The sequence below is a fragment of the Phascolarctos cinereus genome, unplaced genomic scaffold, assembly GCF_003287225.1.
Source record: "Phascolarctos cinereus isolate Bilbo 61053 unplaced genomic scaffold, phaCin_HiC Scaffold_726;HRSCAF=1367, whole genome shotgun sequence".
NCBI classification, from domain to species: Eukaryota; Metazoa; Chordata; class Mammalia; order Diprotodontia; family Phascolarctidae; genus Phascolarctos; species Phascolarctos cinereus.
Genome location: NW_027556098.1, coordinates 223,673,013 through 223,697,564, shown reverse-complemented (window position 1 = coordinate 223,697,564; position 24,552 = coordinate 223,673,013). Strand labels below are relative to the sequence as shown.

General features: G+C 38.5%; 1 protein-coding gene across 1 annotated transcript in view; it reads right to left on the bottom strand.

Moving 5' to 3' along the window:
* LOC110211523 (sodium channel protein type 1 subunit alpha) overlaps positions 1 to 22,401 on the bottom strand; it is a 207,507-nt gene extending 185,106 nt beyond the window's left edge. Inside the window, exons 1-2 of the mRNA XM_020990890.2 lie at positions 22,179 to 22,401; positions 21,351 to 21,418 (exon numbers count right to left, since the gene is read on the bottom strand). The gene's annotated coding sequence lies outside the window, so the exon portion shown is untranslated. The remainder of the gene's footprint in view (positions 1 to 21,350; positions 21,419 to 22,178) is intronic.
* Positions 22,402 to 24,552: the final 2,151 nt, after the last annotated feature.

The window sequence follows — 24,552 nt, the reverse complement described above, 5'->3', positions numbered from 1 at the left end:
AATAGTATCACCCCCGGGATTATTTTACAGGTGACCTCAAGTTGTCAATTTGCCAAATTTGAAAGTTTGGGTATTGAATATTCTAGAGAAAGGAGCATTCCTCTCTTTAGAACATCATTCTTCTTAAAGAAAGAAAAGCATCATCCCCATTGGTCCTTGCTGGCAGTTTTTTGAAAAGCAAAGCCACAAAAAGGGAGAGAAACAAGAAAGAAGGGAGGGAGGAAAAAAACATTTATTAAGCACCTACTATATTCCAGGTGTGCTGAATACTTTCTAAATATTCTCTCATTTGATCCTTACAACAACCCTGGGAAGTAGGTACTATGATTATCTCAATTTTATAAGTTGAAAAAACTGAGGCAGACCAGAAGTTAAGTAACTTGCCCTGGGGCACACAACTAGTAAGTATTTGAGGCCACATTTGAACTAGATTCTTCCTGACTCTAGAACCAGCATTCTACCCACTGTACCAGCCAGATCCAAGAGATCTAGATTTTGCCATCTCCCATAATTAGAATGAGTTATTTAGACAGTGCCAGTCTCATGGGAAAGTACCTTACATGTTAAGAAGTCATTAAAATATGTTTGAAGTCATCAAAATACGTAGATGTCTAAACCACAGGGTGGTACTATGAGTCTTGGAGGGTTGGAAGAAGGAGGGTATAGAGAGGAACATGTGGGAAAGGGATTTGCTAGAATGCCAATGTCTTGATAGTAACCCTACATCATATTCCTTTACAAGGGAATTTTATTGGCTGTTTGAGAAATCAATGCATTTGCATGTTTATGGACTCTTTTGAGTCCTTTGGGTCTTATGCATTTTCTGTGTGGTAAAATAAAGCTGGTCCTTCCTGTAGACATTGCTACCTCAAGTGTCTATATAGAAGCCATGTTCTTGTTACTTACGTTTGTTGAAATATAGACACAAGCTATATGCAAGATATTTTGAGAGATTTTCCTTGATAACCTCCAGACAGGGACAATGAGTAAAGAGAAAAAAAATTACTGTGGGGATTAATGGGGTGGATTATTGCTTAAGATCAAACATATGAACCCAGAGTCTTGGGGAAGGGGAGGTGGATCATGGGTTAAAACTGTATGACCTTGGATGAATCATTTCATCATGATAAGACTGTTTCTTCATTTATAAAATGAGAGAATTGCACAAGATGACTTCTTAGGTCCCTTCTGATTCTAATGCTCAATGAATCTATGCTTCTTTGTTAGGATTATAACATCATAGTTCTGGAGCTAGAAGGAAACTTGAGTAACATATAATCTATTCCCCTTGTTTTACAGATGAAGATTATGTGACTACTATAAGGTCACATAGGCAGTAAGTAGCAAAACAATTGGAACTCAGATGTTCTAACTCTACACTGGGCACTATTGGCACTGAACCATGCTATATAAGAATCACTCCATTGGAGTGTACAGCTTCAAGGAAGACTATGCACTGTTTGATAAAGAGCAATGACACTGCTTAGCATTACGTATGCTTAATATAGATGTACTTTTAATGGCCAGTTATAGGCCCTTGGAAAACTCTTGATTAGAATGGCTATGTGTAATAATTTACTTAAAATAAAAGTTAATATGAAGGAGTTTATTGCCATTCTAAAATGCTGGTAATAGCAGAAAGATTAGGCAATAACTTCTAGGCAGACATTTGCACAATGTGCTTTAATTCTTTAGCATCTATTTCTAAAAATAAGAAGAAATTGAATGAGAATATTAATAGATTGGCACAGAAGGCCATTTTCTCTCAACAAAATTGTATTGGAAGTGGAAAGTGACCTGCAGTTTTAATCCAAGCCCCAGAGGAAGTGATCTGAGGTCTCTTTCCCAAATATAGACCATAATGTGAGCATGAAGGCAGGGGATGGGGGACAAGAACAAGAGAATAAAAGTGAGTAGTTTTGAAATCAACATCTCTGAGTTTCTGTCTCATTTCCTAGTATCTCCCTGATGCATGGACTCAGGGTAAAAAAACCTGAAATTTTCTGGACCTTCATTTTTTTTAATCTATGAGAAGGGAAGAAGTTGCATGGCATAAACAATAGTGGCTTTGGAGGTAGGAAGTCCTAGGTTTAGAGCCTCTGCCACATACTGGCTGTGTGACCATAGATAAATCACATAACCTCTCAGTGCCCCAGCAACTATCAAGACTATAAGATGCTAAGAAGATTGCAATTGAATTGGTAGAGGAAGTTCCTCACTAGGAACTCCTTTTACCCATGAAATTAAAGGGCTGGTCCAAAAAATGAATGTACTAAGTATTATGGAGGGGAAGGCAAGCATCTATTAAACATCTACTGTATGCCAGGCACTATTCTAAAAGCTTTACAAATATTATCTCATTTGACCCTCGTGAGAACCCTGGGAGGCAGGTGCTCTTATTATCCCATTTTACAGTTGAGGAAACTGAGGCAGATAGTGATCAAGTGACTTGCCCAGGGTCACACAGCTAGTAAGTGTCCAAGACTGAATTTGAACTCAGGTCTTCCTGACTTCAGGCCCATCACTCTATCTACTGTGCCATCTGGTTGCCTCATAGCTTCCTAAATTTTATAACTTCAGACTACAAGAACTGAGACGTTAGAGATCATTTAGTCCAACCTCCTACTTCTCACAGATGGGCTAGTTATGATGTGCTATAAAAAAACCTCAATGATAATAATATATGCCATGAAAAGAAGCTATTTTTATACCAGATGCCAATCATGTAATATAACTGGCATTTTGATAAAATTTTCAGAGATGAATAAAATGATGAAGGTCATTATGAAGGTTAAAGTTAGTGACAGGGGAAAAGCTAGCAGTGAAATCACTTCTAAGGGCAATATTTAATCAGTTCCTGCATTCAATCTTGTACCATTAAAGAGGTCTTTACAAAAGAAAGAGTGTGGGAACCACGTCATCCCCTCCCTACTTTTTTTACCGGTTCTTTTCTACCTCTGCTTCCGTACAGTAGGGTTGTGGATATGAAATCTCAGGAGACCTGGGTTTAAAGCCTCTCTGACATTTACTTAGCTGTGTAACCACAGGTAGCTCATTTTACCCCCTAAAGCCTCAGCTCCCTCAACAGTGAAAAGGAGATTAAAAAAAACAACAACAACAAACCTTTCACTACCTTCCTCACAGGATCCTTGTGAGGAAAAGCACTCTACAAACCATTAAAACACTCGTAATGGGAGACTAGATCACAAAAATACTCAGAATCCAGCTCCCTAAGGATGCAGGTTTGCAGTCCGGTGCCTTCTTGATGCAGGCAAACACCATCATCCCCTTCCCACCAGAAAAGATTGTATGAGGCTGGATCTTGAGAGAGCACTTTGAACAATTTAAACACCTGCTTCTCTCAGCGGACTTTTCTCCAACCACAGATTTTTGCCTCAACTCAATACTTAGCATTTTTTCATGTTCTCATCCTCTTCCCATCCCAGTGATTCTGAACCCTTGGCTGCTAATGTATAAATTCTGTTCCTCATCCATAACAATCATTTCTTACTTCCATCCCTCGCATTCCTACCTATTTCCACAACGCCACATTCCAAATCCACCCAATCCTTCCATTATGCTCTCTGGAATGCCTGTCTCTTGTTAAGAACATTACTTTCATCTTAAACTTTTCCCTTTTGTGCTCCTTACTTCTTTTGGCTCTCACTGACACCTGACCCCCTCCTGGTGACACTGCATCCCTGGCCATCTGTTCTAGCTGCACTCTCACTCATATACCTCACTCATGGGTCATGGTGAAGTTGAGATAATATTTGCTCTCCACTGCCACTTCCAGACTCCTCTTTTACCTCCATCACTCAGTAATCTTCCTTTTTTGTGTTCCATACTCTAAATTTATTACCCAAACCAGACCCTGGTCGCCACTATCTATCAACACTCAGGACATTCTCCTTTCTTCTCCAATAACAGCAGTGTCTGCCTCACAGTTTTTTCTTTACTACAACTCCTACTCCTATACTTGTGGGCTTCCAAATACCCTAACCTCCCAGTACCTCAATCCCCCCAATTCTCCTGACCTATTCTTCCCTTCTGCATCAGCTACACTCATAGATGACTAGAACGTTGATCATGCCATTACTCCACAAGTGTTTCATTTCCAGGTTTACCACTGAAATTTCTTTATCTGATCATGATCTTTTATCATTTCATCTTTTCCTATGCTTTACAATCCTTAAGCTTGTTCATCACCACCATGATCCCCAATCCTTCCATACCTCATTTCCCTGCAGTAACTACACTCTCTTTCTTTTTCTATTTTGACCTCTTGATGAATCAGTTCGACTCCAGTATTCTCTCCACCAGAGGTGTCAAACACATGGCCAGCTGGCCCACAATACTTTGGAGCATAGCCCAAACCAAATTAAAATGTAATTGTAATTTAACAAAGTAAACAAAAATATAATAGAACATAGATAATGTTTCAATGTGGCCTTTCAAGTCAGCCCACAGGAATTCCTGTGTCTGGTTTGTTCACCCCCTTTTCTATTTGAGTTTGACACCTCTCTCCTTGATCTCTTCCCCAACATTGCCCAAACCTAATTTTGGATTACTCCTAATATCTGTCTCCTCTCTGGTTAATATGTTGGTTGAAATAATGAAACTGTGCCTACTGGGTCCACTACATATTTATGTTGCAAGATTTTAACTAGGTCCTCTGTGTAACAAGGGAATCCTTTTATACTTCTGTATTCAGTTTGCTAACCCATTCACCACAATGGCTTTTCCAGACGTTCTAATCTGTCTTCAAATTCCCCCACATCACCCCTCCCTACTTTCTCAGGTAAGGACCTTGCTTAATTTATTGTTCAGCTGTTTCAGTGGCATCTAACTCTTTATGACCCTATTTGGGGTTTTCCTGGCAGAAATATTGGCATGGTTTGCCATTTCCTTCTCATTCTACTGATGAAAAACTGAGGCAAACAGGGTTGAGTGACTTGCCCAGGGTCATACAACTATTAAATTTCTGAGGCCACATTTGAACTCAGGAAGATGAGCCTTCCTGACTCTATCCACCTTGGTGGTCTGGCACTCTATCCACCTTGTCACTTAGCTGTCTTACCTTGTCTAATGCTTCCTAAAAAAAAAAGGCCAATCACTGAGATCATGCTCTTTTATCTTCTTCATCTCACATCACTCAGAAGTCTAACTGCTCCTTTCCTTCTGTATCATGTGGTCTCGTGAGATTTCTTGCCTAATCAGATCCTTCTATATGACCCCTTGATATCATCCCCTCCTGTTCTCTAGCAGACTGCTCCCCTATCATCTCCACTCATTAATCTTAAATCTCTATCTATTGGCTACTCCTCTGGAGCCTATAGATATGCCCATGTCTCCTCCATCCTTACAAAATTCTCATTTGATCTGACCATCTCCACTAGCTATTGTCCTATCTTTTCTCCCCTTCTTGGCTCAACTTCATAAGAAAGCATTCTACACTAGCTGCCCTCCACTTCCTCTCCTCTTCTAAAACTTTTGCAAGCTGTTTTCTCATCTCATCATCCAGTTGAAACTAATCCCTCCAAGTTACTGATCATCTCTTAATTGCCAAATCAAATGGTCTTTTTTCGACACCTTAGCCTTCTTTATTTGTCTGCCACCTTTGACACTGTCAATCACATTCTCCTCCCAGATAGTACTATCTCCTCTCTGTGTTTTTATGACACTGCTTTCTCTCTCTCCTGGTTCCCTTGTTACTTATCTGATCATTTTTTCTCAGTGTCCTTTGTTGAATTTATTCAGGTTACATTCATAACCACGGGTCTTTCATAGGCCTTTTTCTCCCTCTATGCTATCTCACTTTGTTATCTCATCAGCTCCCATAAATTCAAACATCAGTCCTCAAATTCCCATATCTATATATACAGTGCCTTACTTGAGCTCCAGTCTCCCATTACCAACTTCCTTTTAGACATCTCAAATTTAACATATCCAAAACAAAATTCATTATTTTTCCTTCCAAATACTCTATTCTTCTCAATTTTTTATTCCTATTGAGGACACCACCAGTTTCCTAGTCACCAGGCTCTAAACTTTGGTGCTGTTCTTGGCTCCTCACTCTAAACAGCACTGCCTGTGTGATTCTGGATATGTCATCTAACCTCTCCAGATCCCAGGCAAACTCTCTCAGTTTATAAGTTGCAGAGAAGATGCATTAGTAAAGGAAGTTTATCCCTAGAAGCTTTCTATCCTTCAAAAAAAAATTATGTCTGAGCCTAAAACAAACATAAATCAATATATTTCAAAGAGTCATAAAATCACTTTTAGCATTATTATGTGGATATATGTATATATGTATGCATATATATGTACACACATATGTGCATATATCTGTATCTGTATCTATAAAAGATTTTCAGGATGCCACTCTCTCCTGGTTTTCCTCCTACTTAGTTAATCAAATGCTTTATTGTCACCTTTGCTGGATCCTCCTCCAGATTACATTCTCTAATCATTGGTATCCTTCAGGGTTTTGTTCTGGGCCCTCTTCTTTACTTCATTTGGTGATCTCATCAGCTGCTATGGTTTTAATTGCCATCTCTATGCTGATGATTCTCAAATCTATCTTTCCTGCCCCAATCTCTCTGTTGACTTCTAATCTTGTACCCCCAACTGGCTTTCAGATATCACAAACTAGATCTAAAACTCAATATATTTAAACCAGAACTCATTATCCTTCCTCCTAAACCCTTCTTCCCTCCTACTTTCCCTATTACTGAAGAGGACAACACCATCCTCTCAGTCCTTCACGTTTGCAACCTAGGAGTCATCCTGCATTTGCCACTATCTCTCATCGTCCACACTCAAGCTGTTGCCAAGATCTATCAATTTCACCTTTGCAACATCTCTTGAATATGCCCCCTTCTCTTCTCTGACACAGCCACCCCCTAGTACAGACCTCATCACTTCACACCTTGATTACTGCAATTGCCTGTTGGTAGGTCTTCCTGCCTTAAGTCTCTCCTCACTCCTCACTCCATCATCCATTTAGCCACTAAAATGATTTTCCTGAAATGCAGCTCCAATCATGTCACCCCATAACTCAAAAAGCTCTAGTGACTTCCTGTTTTCTCCAGGAGCAAAAACAAAACGCTCCATCTTCGAAGCATTCAAACTCCTTTACAACTTAGTCCCAGGCTACCTTCCCTGTATTCTTATACTTTTTTACTGCCCAACACATACTCTTCAATCCGGAGACACTGCCCTGCTGGCCGCTTCTTGAGCAAGGCATAGCATCTTTCAGTTCTGGGCATTCTCTCTGACTGTCCCTCATGCCTGGAATGCTCTCCCTCTTCTGCTCCAACTGCTAACCCTCCTGGCCTCCTTGAAGTTCCAACTAAAATCTCACCTTGTACAGGAAGCCTTCCCAAACACCTCTTAATTCTAGGGGCTTCCCTCTGTTAATTATTTCCTGTTTATATTGCCTATAGCTTGCTTTGTACAGATTGGTTTGCATATTGACTCTCCCTTTTGATTGTAAGCTCCTTGAGGTTCAGGAGTATCTTTTGCCTCTTTTTGTATGCCCAGTGTTTATCACAGCGCCTGGCACATAGAGGCAAACAATAAATGTTTATTGATTGACATATATTTATATTCAGTGTACCACAGGCAATAGAGAACCATCCTTGGTGTTAGGAAGACCTGAATTCAAGTTCTTCCTCTGACATACACTAGTTTTTTGATTCTGGGCAAATCATTAAAATCTCTTTGTGCCGCAGGCAACTCTTAAAAGACCAGTTTCTGATCTGAATGGTTTTTCCACAGAGGGAGCACCCTACCTGGAACCATTACATTGAGTATTCTACGGAGAGGTTAGAGTGAGGCTCACACTCCTACTTTTTTCTGCTTCTCATCTTACTGTTTGCCTTTTAACTATTTCTTAACTATGTTCAGATATCTTTTTACAAAACGAGGTTCTTTGGCCTTTGCGCTGATTTTGCTGTTGTCCCCCAAACTCCTAAAGTCACTTAAAACCTGCAACTCTTAATTTCTCAGACAGCATTATGATTTTTTGCCAGAACTGGAAATCAGGCTATTGCCTCTTTGGTATTGTAATGACACACTGACATATAGAGCCCAAAATATCATTGGCCTTTTTTTTTTTAATGGCATATCACATTCCAGGACAATATCAAATTTGCTGTCTGGCGTCATTTGTAAGTCTCAGCATAACTCTTTCCAGGATTTTCAAATTCACTGAATGGCTGGGCCTGAAAGATAATTATAAATAGCATGCCTGTGGGTCTCCCATCCCCCTCCCCAACTCCCATCCCCCTCCCCAAACCCACATTTGGTGATTTCATGCTCTACTTCTAAATTTTGATTTTGTTTTTTAATTTTTTCAGTGGAATTTTCACAATTAATTCCAATTAATTTTTAGTATTAAGGTCCTGCCTCTGACCCATACTGATTGTGTAATCCTGGACAAATAACTGAATGATTTCCATGCCCCATACAATCCTTTAAGATATTTCAGTGAACTTGTCAATCAGCTTTATTACAGGGAGTTTCATCATTTGGGGGTTCCTATGTCATTGTCACTCCCTATGTCACAGATGGGGATCCCCCCCACCACCAAAAATCATTATGGCATATAATGTGCAAAGTACTCTCATTTCACTCTTTCCCAAATGTACGTGTTCATATTTTGCAATACATCTTCCACACATCATTAACCTGGTGTCTCTGACCAGATAGTTTGTACTGGCTCAGCAATATGGTTCAAATTTGCCCAACTTCGTTATTTGGGGTCTTTGGAAAGTATTCAAACCACATGGTACCACCATTATAACCAGTATGAGTCATTTTGATAAAACTAATAAGGTTTAACTTATAAATAAAATTCAGATATATTACATTTTACAGTTTCTAAGATGGAGGTATATTGCATCTTGCATAGTCATTCAATTTTCTAATCTTATAATTTGGTTTCCAGAAGAAATAAAATTGACTTGGGATCATACTAAGTTGTTTATCAACTCATTCTCATGCTTTGTGGACATTATTATCATTATCATCTAGTGCTAGGTCAGTTATACTGGGAAAAAAGTTGGATTGTTATACAAAATTTTCAGGACAATGCTCTTTTACTATTTCAAAACTTGTTTCACTTTTTAATTCTCTGTTCTATCTTCTGATTTTTTTTTTAAAGAAATGACAATTATACTGTAGAAAACCCAGTGGCTAATTTCATCAGTATCCTGATTAAAGCTACTCTTACTGATTATAGAATGATAGACTTTTAGGAATAGTGACATTCAAATTCTCCAAATGCATCCTCAAGAAATTTCAATCATTATTTTATTTTTAATCTCACCATTACTTTTAAACTATATAACCTGGCGTAGAAGAAAGAGTCAAGAAGATTTGGGTTCAGGAGATCTGCATTACAATTTCATCCGCAGACATTTACTCGCTAAGTGACCATGAGTAATCATTGGAAACCTCATGTTTCTTCACTGTAAAATGAGAATCATAATACTTGCGCTACATACTTCAGGTAGGAAGTATAATACTTTTACTATCTGCTTAATTAGGTAATTATTATGCTTGTAATTTTTTTTTCTCATAAAAGAGAAAAAAAACCTGAAGGAAACCATTCTGAATCTTAATTTAGTAGTCACTTCTTCAAGCAGATACATACAACAGAGCCTTTTGATTGATTTAATGAGGCTACTACCAACAGAATTTGGGGCAGCTAAGTGGCACAGTGGATAGAGTTTTGGAGCCAGGAAATTCTGAGTTCAAATTCAGCCTCAGATACTTACTGGCTATGTGACTCTGGGCGAGTCACTTAACTCCTCTTTGCCTTAGTTTCTCATCTGTAAAATGGGGATACACCAAAGAAGAAAATAGCAAACTACTCCAGTATCTTTGCCAAGAAAACCTCATGGAGACCATAGGATCTCAAAAAGTCAGACACACCTGAATAACTGAAACACAAAATCAATGCAGTGGTTTTTTTTTTCTTCTTTCACTTCAATTCCCAGGATCATAGATTTAGATTTAGAAGGTAGCTTAGAGGTCATGGAGTTCAACTTTGTATTTTATAGATGAGGGATCTGAGGTCCATTGACTTACCCAGGGTCACACATTTTAACCCACATCCTAGTGACTTCAATTCTAGCACTCTGCCTACTCTATACCAAATTACTTCTCCCTTCTAACCTTTTGCCCTTGTCCACTGATTTTTTTTCCCCTTCTGGAAGGCAAGAGAATAAGATGCTGAAACTCATGGAAAAACCCCTCCCAAGATAGAAAATTAATGTTTTATTTCTGTTTTCATAGCTGGCACTTTTATTTTCTGTGTCCATGCCTTTCTAGCTATCTCCCATGACTGAAGTATAGCCCTTCCTTATCCAGTCTCTTAGAATCCCTACTTTCCCTCAGAATTCACTTCAAGTGCCATCTCCAAGGAGTCTTTCCCATTCCTCCTAAATGCTAGGGCCTTCCTTCCCATATTATCTTGTATCTATTTGTCCTTTCAAGAGCAGCCTGAAAACTCCTCAAGGGTAATTACTTTTTTGCTTTTGTCTTTGTATCCCTAGCACCTAGAATAGTGCCTGGCACATAGTAGATGCTTAAATGCTTATTGTGTCTTTGTATTTCCAGATTTTATATGTTTAGCTAAAATTTTCTAAAAAGCAAGATACTGAAATCTTTTTGAAAGCATCTCAATATCAATTTACAAGGAGTTGTGAATTGAAGGAAAAAAATAAAGTTGAATATGTACCTACCTGCTTCCATTTTACTAAAATCATATAAACTTACCTAAAGTGCAAAGCAATATGGCAACTCCTGACCCAAGACCCATAATCCCCTGCCACACTTACTCTAATAAGACCATATAATTGACATCCTATTGTGCCCAGTAGGCCAGGTTACTCTGATTGAAGCATAGTGCCTTGTGTTAATACTGTAGTGAGCTCAGAATATCGTAATGAAGGCAGAGGGAGGGGTATATGGTACCATTTATGACATAAAGAAGGATGAATGGAGAGAGAGCAAAACTTGGAGTAATAGGATCTGTGTCCAAATCTCTGCTCTACTACTTATTACTTAGGTAAGTCAATCTCTCTGAACCTCAATTTTCTCATCCGTAAAATGAGGCGATTGGGCTATCAAGGGGGGAGAACCTGTGGCCTCTAAATCCTCAAGTGCAGCCCTTTGACTGAATCCCAACTTCACAGAACAAATCCTCTTAATAAAAGGATTTGTTCTTTAAAACTTGGACTCAGTCAAAAGGCTGCACCCAAGGACCTAGAAGGCCACTTGTGGCCTCGAGGCTGCAGGTTCCCCCTCCTTAGACTAGATGGGCTCTAAGGTCCCTACCAACTCTAGATCTATGATCCTATGACTTGTTGCTGAAGCAGGATATAGCTGTTCAACCCTAACTTCTGCTTCACAGCAGAATACAGCATTAATGGACACTAGAGAGCATGAAAAGGACCAGCCTATGGTCATTTGGTAGTTTTCCTACATCTCTGTTGAGGGTCAGAAGTTAGGAAGACAGACATCAGCCAGAATTCAATCCAAGCATGGAGCACTGAGAGTTTAAATGACTTACCAATGGTCATACAGCCAGTATGTGTGTGAGGTGGGAACTTGAAACCCGAACCAGTTTCCTATCTATCACCTCATATGCATCTCAGGATTTGACATGTACAAACATAATTAGACTGTGATAAAGGCATCAGATGTATATAGAAGAGGCTATTAGAGTTCACAAGATATAAAAAAAAATGGTTTCTGGATTGGGGATCAAAGAAGACTCCATGGAAGAAAAAGTCATGTGGCCTAGAAGATAAGTACATGTAAGAACATATACAGCAAAAACACAAAGCTTATATGTATGTATTTATATATATACACGTACACAAAATAGTTAAATAGAAGATAGTTTGGAAAGTAATATACTAGTACATAGGGGATAAGAAAGGTCTTCATAATGAAGATAGCGGTTCATCTGCATCTTAAAGGAAGGGACCCTATGATGTTCAGGCAAGGTGGGGCATACAGTACAAAAGCAAGAAAATAATAGATTTAGTGAGTGATGAACAGAAGGAAGGCCAGTTTGGATAGATGCAGAGTATAAAAGTGGGAGCAATGTCCAAGGACACTAGAATTACAGATCGGGGACAATTTGTGAAGGGCTTTAAAAACTTATCAAAGGAGTTTCCATTTTATCTTGGAACCAAGAGGAAGCCACTCGAGTTGGGTGACTAGAACAGTCACGTGGTCAGAATAAGGAGCCCTAATTTGGCAGCTGTGCATAGAGTAGACTAGACTGGGTGCAGAGACAATGCAAGAAGAATAGCTAGGAAGCTGCTAAAATAATCTAGAGGAGAGGTGATGAAGACTTAAACTAAGGTGCTAGCTATGTTAATAGAAAAAAAGAGGCGGGAAGTGAGAGACAGGCAGAAAGGACAAGATTTGGCCACTACATACTGGCAGCAACAAACACGTAGGGTGTTGCAGAATGAGTAGCCCAGGATAATACTGAGATTACAAACATGACACACTAGAATCATGGTGATACTTTGATATAAATAAGGAATTTTGGAGGGGCAAGGTTCAGAGGGAAAGATAATGCATTCCATTTTAGACATGTTGCATTTAAGATGCCCCCGGGAAAGGGGCAGCTAGGTGGTACAGTGGATAGAGTACCAGCCCTGGAATCAGGAGGACCTGAGTTCAAATACAGATCTGGGCATTTGACACTTACTTGCTATGTGACCCTGGGCAAGTCACTTAACCCTGATTGCTTCGCCCCTCCCCCCTAAAAAAATGGCCCAGTGCTGTACTATTAGCAAGTTTATCCAGGTCATTGATAAACAGCATTGGGCTGAATACAAATCACTAGGTCACTTCACTAGAGACCTCCTAAGTTATCATTGAACCATTAATGCATACCTTTTGAGTCTATCCAGCCATTCAACCTTTTCTGAATTTCATTAACAATTATTATCTAAGCTATATCTCATCATCGATGGGAATAGTGATTCTACTCTGTAATCTTTCCTGGTTATTTGCTTTGATATCAACCCTAATTAAATGTTTTACTATTTTATTGGTAGTTCCCATTTAATCTGTTGGTACAGATTTCACTGAGTGGGGTGCTTAAGTCTTTAAAAAATGTAACAACTTTCAAGCTATTGATTTGATATAGTATATATCCCTTTTAATCCTTCATAGTTAGGTCCTTAGTGTGATTATTGTGCATCTATAAAGATTTTGCTCAGCAAAATAAAATATTAACAATAAAGATAATCCAGAGATATTTTCAGGAGAGTTTAGGAGTTTATTTTTGACTCTTGTTCCTACTGATTTAAACCAACATGTATACAACAGCCACATAGTGTTGTGGCCAGGACATTTGTTTGCTATCTCCTTTGCTAGTGTATACTAACTATATGGCTAGTGTACCATATTCCAGTCCTAAAATAATTGGTCACATTTGATGATGGGCCTACAAAAACAGTCATTTTTGACAACCGTGGAGTCTGGGAAATTAGTTGATTCTGGCATAATCTATGGGAAGTTTAAGAGGTAATTACAATCATCTAAGATATATGATTACTTTATCCTCCCTTTCCCTTCTTTTTTTTTTCAAGAAGGGGTAACCCCACTTCCATTTCTTATAAAGGTCTAATTTTCTTTCCCTTTTCCATCGAAGCAAATTGGTTTATGCTAAAAATATACATGATCATTAAAAATGTCATGGTTGGACTGCAGGAGAACATTTAGCAATTGAAAAAGCTGGTCATAAAGCCAACACCATTAAAAGTGAGTAAAGAGAAAATGATGTCCAGGGATAGAAGAAGCATTCCAGTACGTCTGGAATGTTCTCAAATTTCAAAGATTTAAAATGTACTCAGATTTCCAAAGTCTGAAAGGTTCCATGACATAGCAGCAATTTTGGACTGAACAGAAGTCCTGTTGTGGCTTAGCCAGAGCATTTCTGAACAGTAACATTGCTGAAAACTTCCCTGATAGACACCTGGCTACGGTTAAATAGATTTTTCTCTCTTCTTTTCTTGAGTCTAATCAGGACTCCAATCAGTTGTACTCTGCTGCTTTAAATTGCAAACAGCCAACAGTCACTGAAAGGACAACAATAAGCAAAGATAGGAGAGATAAGTAAAAAGGGAGAATGAGACAACACCAAGAGAAAAGTACTTCCATTGAAAGGGAAATCCTAAAAGTTGGAAGAATAGTAGATGGTTGGTGGTTCAGTCATTACAGTCATGTCAGACTCTTCATGACTCTATTTGGGGTTTTCTTGGCAAAGATACCAAAGAGATTTTTCATTTCCTTCTCAGCTCATTTTACAGATGAGGAAACTGAGGCAAACAGGATTAAGTGGCTTGCCATGGGTCACACAGCTAGCAAGTGTTTGAGGCTACATTTGAACTCAGGTCTTCCTGACACAGGCCTGGGGCTCTATCCACTGCAACAGGGAACAGGCTATAGGTAAAGTAATACCACAAAACAGCTATTGAAATTGGGTTCTTAGAAGAAAGAAAACTGGAAAGTAACATGAGATTCAATATAGAGATTCATTCATTTTACAAACATTTATGGAGCCCCTATTTTGAAATTCTATGAGAAATACAAAGCTGATAGGATTTAGAGCCAGGAGTGACTTAACAGGTCTAGTTCATCCCTCTCATTTTATAGAGAAAAAAACCTGAAGCTCAGAAAAGTTGTGACTTTTTCATGATCACACAAATAATAAAAGCACAAAGCTAGAATTAAAACTTAGGTCCTTTGACATCAAATACAGGCCATTACCCCTTATATTAAGTTGCTTTATAGGTGGAGTCACTGTCATTGTCACTGACTTTAAAGACGTTCTGGTTGGGGAGATAACATGGTAAACAAAGAACTATGTAGTCAAGAAACCCTTGACTATACCTATTTGTTACAAAAAGTTTCTCTTTTCTCTCCTTCCTCTCCATACCACCTTTGGGGTAGGATGGGAAGAAAACAAAATAGATGCCATAGATGTGAAATGGGAGTAATCTGTTAACAGTAAGAAATATAAAACCAAAACATTTCAATAAATATCTTAAATAAAGAACTACATTAACAAAACAAAATTCTGGAGATATCATTTCAAGATTTTGTCTGATCCTATAGCTTTTAAGTAATGTACAAAAATGGATGATTCTTAATTTGCCTTGGTATTTTAAATGTTGATTAAATATATTTAATTAATTAATTAGATTTAAATGTTAATTTAAATGTTTAAATGTTTATTGTTATTTTTTTAAATGGTTAAACGAAGTACAGAAAAATCATGGATAGAGCATGAAATTCTAAGACCATGCCTAGGCGAAAACAATGGCAAGAACTGATTTCTTATACTTATTTCGTGTTCCCATGGGATTTGCAAAAGCACAGCAACACTGAGCACATTTGCTGAACTGAGACAGAGAAAGCCTGATGTGCTATGAAATAGGGTCCGTATGATAGATAATTAACTTAGGACAAATCTTTAATGAAAGAAAAATAGAGAGAGAGAGAGAGAGAGAGAGAGAGAGAGAGAGAGAGAGAGAGAGAGAGAGAGAGAGAGAGAGAAAGGAAGAAAGGAAGGAAGAGAGAAAGAAAAAGGAAAAAGAGAAAGAGAAAGAAAGGAAGAAAGAACAAGAGCTGGAAAACAAACAATAGCTTAAAATAATTTACATTTCTGTATCTTTCCTCTTGACAAACCTGAGAGTGGTGTGGGAGGTGGAGGTAAATTGTCCAAGTATTTTTGTTCCATTTTACAAGTGTAATAATATGAGTGGTGAGACCCACATGTAGAGAAAGGCCTACATGTGGCAAGGGGCTCAAAGAAGAGAGGCAGAATCTCTAGCTTCTTCTCTCCTCCACCCTTCTCCAGCTGATGGGAGACTTTCATTCCTGCCACGAGGGTCAGCAGAAGGTGGAAGGCCACTCCTCTGTCTCCACAGAGAGACGAGCTAAAAGTATATCCATTCGCTCCCTTAAATATTATTTGTCTACTCTAGGGGATATGATCTTGTTTCATTTAACTTTTGCTCACTTTGTCATTTTAGGGTGAACAGCAACCCCAAGACCTATATTCAAGGCTGGACTCGTTTCCCACCTAATACCAGTTCCATAATGAACATACATAATGAATAGCAAAGGAGTCCATTTAGCTAAATCACAACAAAACAGAAACCAGAGGAGGTATACACAGAAGAGTACATACCAGACAATTCAGAAGGAAGGAGATCCCTTTTTGGGAGCAAGATAACTCAGCTCAACTGAGACAGTGTCCATGATCTCACTGAAGGGGAAACTCCCCGAAGTTTCTAGAGTGGAAAGCTGGGAATAAGGGACATGATGGAGACTGCCTGCTCTAATAACTTTCACAGTCTTTTCCTTCAGCAACCTGAAGTTGTTGACCTATTTCATCTTAGTACCCAAATAATGAGTGCCCAAAGGGACATGGCTGAGAACTGAAGCTCTTGTCTTTCACCTACTCTGCCCCACTTCTCACACAGGGAAGGGCCTTATCTCCAACAGTAAGGGGAGAGTTCCATACTAATAGGCTTTGGGACAGATGTTACACAAATAATGAAGGACAGCTGTCTGTGGTCACATAAATAGGGTTGGAGACAGGCCTTGAAAATAGGTCTCCTGATTTTAAGTTTAAGGCCTCTTTCCTTATACCATACTGTCTCCTAAAACAAGATTGTCTAAAAACTAATAAGCCAGTTTTGGCGGTTTTCAAACTTATCTCTTCCCTTTCTTAAATGATTCTGAACTAAAAGATATGCAATCAGTAGAAACTTGATATGGAAAATGATAAGGACTTTCCATATCTGTAGAATAATTTAGAATAATATTTTTCTAGAAAATTTAAGCTACTAAAGTTTAAAACTGCACTAAGACTTTTGGGACACTGTATGATGCTTTTCTCACAACCATCCTGGTAGGTAAGTAGTGCAAATATTACCGAGGAAAATGAGTTTAAACAAACTGCCCATGCTCACACAGCTACCGAGTAAAAGAGATAGGATTCACAGGCCTCTTACAACAAATTCAGAGTTCCTTCCATTTGGCCATGCTGCATCCCAACAAATGAACAATATAACAGATTAATAAAGGATATACTCAGTTATTGTTATATCAATTCAAAATTTAAAAGGATATTACATCTACATGACTATTCTTCTCTCACCTCCCAATTAAAAAGTTAAATCTTTAAAGAATGAGATTTCCTAAAAGTTGCAGAGATCAATTTTGCTTTGATATAAGGAAAAAAATTCTAAAAAATAGAGCTATTCAAAAGTGAAATGGGATGCCTTTGGAGATAGATCTCCTTAAACAAAGGTCTCTAAGCAAAGCTAGAATGGCCACTTGTCTGATAAATTATAGTAAGAATTCTGGTGCAGTCATGAATTGGCCTAGATAGCCACTGAGCTCCGTTCCAATGCTGAGATTCTGTGATTCTGTATATCTAGTACCAAATGAACAGTTAGATTGGTTTTTAACTGAATAACATGACAAAGGTTCCCATAATGTTACAAAGACTTTATAAGTCCAGGAAAGAGAGAAATGGGAAGGTGTGGAGAACCATATGCATTCTTAAAATTCTTATTTCAAACATCTTGGAAAGGATAAGATTTTGTGCAGGGCTTTAAGTCTGCCAGCCACTATATCCATCCTGATACAGAGCTAGGTATTTCCTCTCGAAATAGCTACATGTGCCTACCTGAAAAAGTCTTTGTTGAAAATATTTCATAAAGAAGATTTAGGTTCAAATTATACACAAAACTGACATTCTTTTCCAAAATATTAATTGCATAAACTTGGACACCATGACAATTTCCTTCTGCTGTCACGGACCAGTGTGGCTTTTAAGATTGAGAGATAACAGATGGACAGCCCTCAAATTCCAGTGGTATTTACACAATGAATATATGAATAAAAAAGTAATGTCAAGAGAATGTGAGAAAGGCCACTAGCATGATGTCAGAACCTCCTTTGGTGCCTTTACAAGATAATATGGGCAAGGGTAGCACAAGATAGGTAGGCAAGAATGGGATGCAATATGTAATGTTGGAGGGCACATCCACGTCAATGACATCATGGCTCCATGGAGCATTGAACTATTAAAGTAGCTCTTGTTTGAGATATCATATTAACCTAGGCTACAAGAATAATCATATATTAAACTTATAACTTGGGCTTCAAATCCCATTTGTATTGGACTCTATTGGTGGAGACTGATTACTGAATTATTAATCAATTAATTACTCAATCAATAATCAATTGATTTCTTATTTACACTGAGTGAGGGGCAAAGTTGGGAAGAAGAGATCTTTTTGCTTTTAACTACTGACTGGACTCTTCAGGTCATTGAAGAGACTTTCTCTGGGAAGAAGCTGACAAGATTGAGGTGCTATACCTCTACGTGTTAGTTTCTTTCTTCAAGAAAGAGTCCAGAGCCCCATGTCTTCTCTCTTAGAGCTGGAAGCCAGAACAGTGGGATCTCACTTCTCCCAAGGTCTCACCATATCTGCCCCTCACTCAGGAGCAGAGCATGGAATAATAAATCTCCACCAACGAGGGTAATCCAATGCAAATAGACCTACAAGCCAAGGACTACAAACAATTCATTAAAAAAAATCAACGTCTGCATCTTTTTTTTTTTAAATTTCAAAATGTTCCAACAATTCAATCAGTTCACTGAAGAGAGGAGGGAGGGGGAAGCAATTACTTGGTCTCAGCAGCTTATCACTCCAACAAGCAATAGATTGAGTCAACATTTCACCTTTCAACTATTATGTATGTTCTATAGGCTCCAGTAGAATCTGCTGCTTTGAACAGTAGTTTGTTTTCCTATCAAAATGAATGGTGACTTTTATTTTTAAATGGGAGCCAACTTCAAGGCACTCAAGGAACTGCAGTATAACTGACACTCTAAAAGTTGCTCAATCTGATATTTCACTCTTCTTTTTACAAAGACATTTTCTTTGTTTCTGAAGGTTTTGTTTTGTTTTGTTTTGTTTTTAAAGGAAGAGGAAGATTTTCACACAAGTCAATTCTTGGTATGATTTTTTTAAATGGGCATGTTGTCGACATGCAAGGAGATATAACAGAAGGACTGGCTGTAGACATTACATGTACTGAACTGAATTTATAGGAATTTGGAGCAAGTGGGGAGAACCTGGAGCCTTAGTGAGATTTCAACTAATGTTAAGATATATTTGTCTTGGCTATTGAGTGCCTGAGAATAATCTTCCTACAGGATGTCCTGATCAGAGAAAAGTTTTGAACAGTGGTTAATCCAACTAATTATAAATTCAAAGAGCAGCAATAATACTCTGAAACCCAAGTTTCTATGAACGTAATGTGTGGCAAGTATGATCTACTATTTTTGGTCTTTTTCTTGGTTCATCACTCTGAGTGTGTGTGTGTGTGTGTGTGTGTGTGTGTGTGTGTCTGTCTGTCTTACTCTGCTTTCCCCTACTTCCCCAGCGATGGAATGGGGAGCAAAAGGCTTTCCTCAAAGATTAGCTGACCTTCATGAAAATATCACTTTTTGGGGTTTACATTTCTAGTTGCAAAGTGGGGGCAATATTGTTGAATAACAGTTTTATAAGTCACACTTTGGACAAACAGAATGGACATCTCAGTCCTTAAAATAAGTTATTCACATTCTAGAGCCCCATTCTAATACAGCTATGTCAAGATGGCCTAGTCTATAATGTCTAAGAAATAATTACTATAGGAGATACTCTGGCTCAGGTGCAGCTCTTCAGTTGCCCTACTCCCTTACTGGCATTGCCGAGAGATAACCCAACACATTTCTCTCTCTTTTTCTTAATATCTCAAAGTTCCACCTCTAAATAAAGAGATGGAATGATTATTAGATTCTTCTATAGCTTTCTGGATGCTCCATTCCTAGCATGAGGCCAAAATAACCAATATCAGGTTTTCTAGTCAGGCTTTTTGGTTGTTCATTTTTAGTTGTGGGTTGTTTTGTAGGTTTTTTTTTTTTTTGTCTCTGTATCTGGGCAGGATTTCCTGGATGACAAGTTGGTCAATTACTCCCTGCTAGGCTACCATTTTGCTTACCACCAACTAACTGCTTGATATATTCAATTTATTTCTCCAATACTGTATAATTAATTATGTTACTTCTTATACCTATCCTTATAACAAGGTTATCTCTTGGTTAGCCCTCAAAGGTTTGTTGTCAAAATAAACAACTAAGGAGATTTTAAAATCCTTTGCAGGTGCTATATAAATCTAAGTTATTATTACTGGCATTAGGATTTGATAAGTTATTTTAATCTGAATACACCAGCTGTTTTGGTTATGGGCCCAACAGAAATTGACATTTGAGTAACAGTTAAACAATGCAACAACAACAAAAATCACAAAAGATTGAACTTCAATGAGTTTTACAAAAACTTATTCTACTACACGTGACATAAAAATCCACTTAAGCTTTGTTCTGGTCATTGATAATGTCACCTGACTCTCACAACTAAATTCTTTTCCTATACATCTCTCTAAAGTCATCCATTTCTATCTATATAAGATGTTCCTAAAATAGACACAGTCCAACACATCTCTTCAAGGAGCTCTGGGGAGGAAGGCCTGAATTGCCACATACCTCTTACAAGAAGAGTACAGTACCATAAATATAATTACAAATATAATAATAGCCATGGAGAGATTTTAAATAAGTTTTCTATTTTTTATTCTGCTCCTAGTGTACATCTACAATGTGAACACAGTGTCAGACAGCTCATAAATGTGAGGCTGCTTAGAGTTCGGGTTGCATCACCCTGGTATGCCTAGGTATTGCAGCAAACATTAAAGGTAAGCTCAGTCCCTGCTCTGAGAAGCAGGCATTGGGCAGAGGAAACTAATCAAGCAGAATCAGCCAGGACTCTATATGGAATTTTCCCTTTTAATTTTTTTTGGCATCAGCCTCTTGGGGTGATTTTCAAGTACTTTCCAGAGAAATTTTGTGTATGTGACAATATTAATATATCCAACAGCTGCAACAGAAATGAAGCCAGATTTCCTGGGTGTGATGCTAACAACATTTGTTAATCTACAAGTTTGTTACTGCACCTGTGAAATATTTTAAGACATAATCACTCACTCACTCACACACACACACACACACACACACACACTCTACACTGAATTTAGATAATTGACTCTAACCTCATTAAAAAAAAAACACTCCATCTGAAACTCCTTTGTAAGGACCAATGAAAATCTCCTTTCAATAAAAAAAAATACAAATACATGAAAGAACATTGAACAGGAAGTAAGCCTTTTTATACACATACCTCAAACAGGTAGGAGTGAAGGAATCCATAGTAGAAAAGATGTTGAAAAAGCTTCATGTCCACTTGTGCTGTTTGGGAAAGCAAGACGGTTCAGATTATGAACCGAGCAGCATCTGCAGTATCATTGCTGGCAATGACCTCTATCTAATTAAAAGTAAGTCGGGCTTTCCAATCAGGTATTCCATGGGAGAGAGCTATGTTTTGTTATTTTCCTCAGACACACAATTTGGGTTGGGGGGGGAGCCCAAATATCAAAGACCCCCAACCTGGGCCAGGCTGGGATGGGGCATATGTCCAAACCACAGCAGCGGCCTCAAGAAGCTGGACACCCCTGCAGTGCTAGGCTTCTCAGGCAATCCCACCGCCTTCCTCCTATGGGCTGAAAGCTGGGCTCCAGTTTTTGCTTCATCCTCAGGAACAAGATGACCTCTATTTAGAGCCTAGCAATTCCAATTCTAAATCAACAGTGAGGAAAGGGGTGAGGGTGGAGGTGGGGGTGGGGTAAAGGGACCTTGGGTATGATAGGAAAAGAAAAAGAAAACAAATACAAGAAATGGCAAATGTCCAAGGTCTATCAGGCTGACAAAACCCATCTTGCATCAAAACGCTGATCTGCAAAACAGCCCTGATTTCAGCTTGGGGAAGGTTGAAGGGGGTGCTGGTGGGAGCGAGGAGGAGGGGGAAGGACGGGAGGGGAGGGGAGACTAGTTGGGATTCACATGCAAAAATAGACTTCCTCGTCTGCTAACAACGACAGGCTCTTTTTAAAAGGGTAGCTGGCAAATAGGAGCCAAGGACTGTAATGAAACAAGCCTTCAGCTGGCTTACCTGAGAAAGAGGAAAATCACCCATCTGCAATGAGGGATGACAGGATCTCCCAGAGTCTGGATGATAGCGTGCCCTTAGTGGGAATTGGCCCGATTTTTTTGTTGCAAAGGGTTACCAACTATTTACAACTGCTGCATTCTCCCTCAGAGGAGAGCCTCGCACATACACAAAAGAGACCTCTGCAGTATCCTCTCGGCTTCATCCTCGGCTTCCTGTATTGAGGCTCACTCTATGGTACCTAATACAAATCAGCAAATAGCTTGTTTAAAAAAAAAAAAAAGACAGAAGCCAGCACCTTACATAACAGCTCCATCTACTGGGCAAAAGTTAAATATCTTGTCACCAGCTGGATTTGTGTGATCTTTCTCAGCTTCTCTTTGCTCTTCCCCTTAACCTTTTCTCCTTTCTCTTCCTCCTCCCTTCTTTATATGCTACTAATTTCCCTCCTTTCTTTCCCTCTCTCTCTTTCTCTCGGTCTCTCTCTCTCGCTCTCTCTCCCTCTCTCCCATATATCTCTTCCATCAATAATGAGAAAAGTTTAATAAAAATATACAGTCCTGTTCAAGGGTACAGAATCATATAAGAACATGGGCTAAGAGAGACCTATATTAGAGTTCATCTGAACCAATCTCCTCATTTTGCCAATGAAGAAATTGAGGTCTAGAGAGGTTAAAACAATTGTCTAAGGTCACACAAGTAGTGAGTGACAAAACTGAGATATGAACTTGGGTTCTCTTACTTTAAATACAGCACTCTTTCCACTGTGCCTGGTACTGTTACTGACTTAGAATTTTGTCTGGACAAACACGAACATTTCCTCATGTCTATTGTCAAAACCAGGCTGAACAAAATAGTCACTTAAGCAAAAAAAAAAAACTTTCTAAAAAGAGAAAACAATCAGATTTATTCTGAGCACTCTTCCCATTTTACACAGAATTGCTCTACATTTTCATAAATTTGAAGAAGCAGTTTAAGCAATAGCAGAAAAATGTCAAAATAGCAGCTTTTCATTTCTATTTTCACTCTAATTCTGTGATATTTATGTTTTACATTCCATAATATTTTGCCTCATAAACATACTTGTGACTGTAAAAGTGTGACTGCCATAGAGGTTCTAATTGCCGAGACCCGATCCAGGCTAGAGTCAGTCTTGTTCCTTTTCACTATTTTGAATTTTCCTTACCTCTAGAATAGTGAAAAATATGATGAGCTAGACCTCATGGACCTTTGAAGTTTTTTGAAGTCGTCTAGAAATTTTCATAGAGTCCTAGATCATGAGATTTAGAAGGTACTCATATAATTTACTCTAGGTTACAGGTCCACACATAACTTCATAGTTTGAACTGCCACTAATTTTTTCCTTGGTAAATTATCTGCATAGGAAAGTATATCTGGAGCTGGAAGGGACTACAAAAGCCATTTAGTCCAACCCCATCATTATACAGGTGAAGAAACTGAGGCCCAAGGAGGTTAGGTGATTTGTCCAAGGTAGGAGCCATCATGTCATAGTGGATCCTGGGGCAGCCTGGGGTCAAGGCTGGCCTCTTATATAAATTAGCTATGTAGCCAAGAACAAGTTGCCTAACTTCCAGTACTCCTGGACACTCTTGAAGTTAACAGAAGAATTTCTAGTCTGAATAAGTAGAGGGAGTTTCCAAAGTTAGAGTTCCTTAATAAAATAAGAGGTCCAAACCTCTTCTTCCTCAAAAAAAAAAAGGTCAATTACCCATGTGGCAACTGTAATCCTTTTTTTACCTCTTATCTAAACACATTTTCCTATGTGATAGGTGCCATCTCAACTTTAACAAAAGGACTTTTCAAGCCAGAACAAGTGTTAGCCAGTGAAGTGACCACAGATATTCTATATGACAATTATTTACAGAAATAATGAAATGCCAGCCCAGGAACCAAAGATACCACCTTTATTTAACTTAATTGTCTAAGAACAGAGATCTCTCTAGTAATAGGTTAAAACTATACAAGTCTATAGCTCTGGATTTGTAGTCAATTCCCAATTTATCTATGTGTGGATTCTCCGCTTGCAGCCAATATTTGGTTCCAGGCTGACTTCTCTCTTTCCAGGAAATATATTCTAAGCTTTCTCTCCAATATTTTCAGCTACTATGTGAGCAGGAAATGCAAAGTAATTTAAACATTGCCTACGTTGAGGTTCTTATGAGGAAAAGAATATTTAAACTGATAAATGCTAGATTTGCTAAATAAGTCTTTGAGAGTTGCCTAAGGATCAAAGAGGTTAAGGGACTTGCCTGTAGTCATACAGGTGTTAAGTGTCAGGGGCAAGATTTGAAACAAAGTCTTCTTGACCCCAGGACTAATGAGTGCTCTATTCACTACCCATGTTGCCTCTCTCCTG